The following is a 1999-nucleotide window of genomic DNA, read 5'->3' on the forward strand; positions in this document are numbered from 1 at the left end:
TAGTACCTTATAAATGATTTATAAGTAACTTATAGAAAGCCTGTAATGCCACAAAGACCATGTCACTGGTGGTTTATCAGGAGTAGAGCACTGTTACAGTTGGTGTCTAGTTGTCCCCCGAAAAGCCTCATGTAGTCTTGGGGCAGATTTTTAGAGTCTGTGATTAACTCATGATCCACTGGGATTATGGGTGTGAGTACTACTCCCAGCCTGGGGCCGACAGCCTGAAAGCAATTTAAGGGAGATAGACTTGCTCTGTGTAACCATTTTTGCTGCTACTTCTCCATTTTGTTCTCTTGCTCTTTGCCGCTGCCATGAAAAGTTGCTCCCTGCCATGTGCTGCTCTGCCTTGGAGCCAGCTGAGTATGGACAGAAAGCTCCAGCAACTGTAAGCTGAATGAACCTTTCCTTCCTTCATTTTGAGTGTCTGATACGTGTCTCAGCAACAAGAAAAGAGTAACAGACAAGCACATAAGCTTGTTTTGTAAACTATATATAACATGTAATAATTTGTGTGTGTGTGTGTGTGTGTGTGTGTTTGACAATTTTAGACAAGCTATGATTAATAATTTTTAAATTCTGTAGCTAGACATTAGGTGCTCATATATTGGACATTAAGTACCTTCAGGGGCTCACATGTTTGGTAAAGGCTCTTTCTCAATGACATGATACGGAGAGATGGTGAAAATGGAGGCGGTGACTGGCAGGAGGTCTTCAGGTCACTGGGTGTGTGCTCTTAAAGAGGCAGTGGAACCTGCACCCATTCTTCTTTTTCCCTAAAGTGAGTGGTTTTGCTGTGCTACCCACTCCTGTCTTGGAGTGAAGTCTTGCCAGAGGCCCAGTCAACGGCAAAAGAGTCTCAGACTGAAGCCCCTGAACCTAAGCCAACATAACCATTTGGTCTTTATAAATGGAGTGTCTCAGGTATTTGTTATAGTAACAGAAAGCTAACACCAGTGCTTTTATGTATTTGCTATTAAATTGTTTCTCCGAGTCAAGTTTCATAAATTGTCTCTCATCCAAGAAAATCATAGTGAATCCCTAACAGGACATTGCCCAGAAAACAGTACTATCACCACACACTGGGCAAGGCTTCTCCTTCTTTATCAGATTGCATCTGCTTACTGCAGCCTTTTCAGGTCAGACTACCTATATGAAAAAGAAAGCTTGTAGGCAGGATTTTAGGACGAAAGCACCAGACTATGTACACTAAGGCAATATTAAAATTTTAAATAAAGCCTGACAAGAATGCCTGCCGAAACAAGATGGCATGTCTGGGAAAGCCTGATAATAATTCTTCCTCTGTTGTTTTATTTTAAATGTTATATACAAAGCTAGGCATGGTGGCACATCCCTATAATCCCAGAACTTGGGAGGCTGAGGTAGGATTGTTGCATGTATGAGAACAGATGGAGCTACAAACTGAGCTCAAAACCAGTGTGAACTGTATAGCAAGACCCTGTCTCAAAAAGACAAAAAAAACCACAAAAAAACATAAATGTTATCAATAGGGACAGCAAGTGGGACGAGAGTCAGACCAAAATCTAGCAGGGTAAACATTAAATTTTTGTTTTGTGTTTAACATCTCTGGCAATCTGTGACTAGTTGTGAATTTTAAAAGGTTTGGATGGCTCTGCCCCAAGTCACTTTTGGTGGTTGTAGCTCTTATGGATTTTTGTTTATTGTTTTTGCTGGCTTTGCTTATTCTTTTTTGGAGGATCTATGTTTTTGGCTTTTCTAACTTTGCAACTCTCTAGTGGTTTCATACTTAGAGCTTTCTACACTGTCCTTGCAGAGACACTGTCTGGCCTCTCGGGCCTTTCTTTAAATCTGGGTGGAAGCCTTTTTGTCCTCACAACTCTTCTATTTTGTATGTGCCTAGAACTTGTACCACATGGATAATTTTTGGTTTTGACTATGTTGATTTGGTGTATTACAGTTACAGTTTTGCATATATTAAACCATCCTTGGGTCAGGGAGATGGCTCAGCAGGATAAGT

The 1999-nt window shown here is 40.8% G+C and overlaps 1 protein-coding gene across 1 annotated transcript in view; it reads left to right on the forward strand.

Moving 5' to 3' along the window:
- Window positions 1-1999, forward strand: part of Wdr3 (WD repeat domain 3) — a 60593-nt gene that overhangs the window by 40726 nt on the left and 17868 nt on the right. The gene's annotated exons all lie outside the window — the stretch shown is intronic.

Source organism: Octodon degus, unplaced genomic scaffold (assembly GCF_000260255.1).
Source record: "Octodon degus isolate 3935 unplaced genomic scaffold, OctDeg1.0 scaffold00349, whole genome shotgun sequence".
Lineage (NCBI taxonomy): Eukaryota > Metazoa > Chordata > Mammalia > Rodentia > Octodontidae > Octodon > Octodon degus.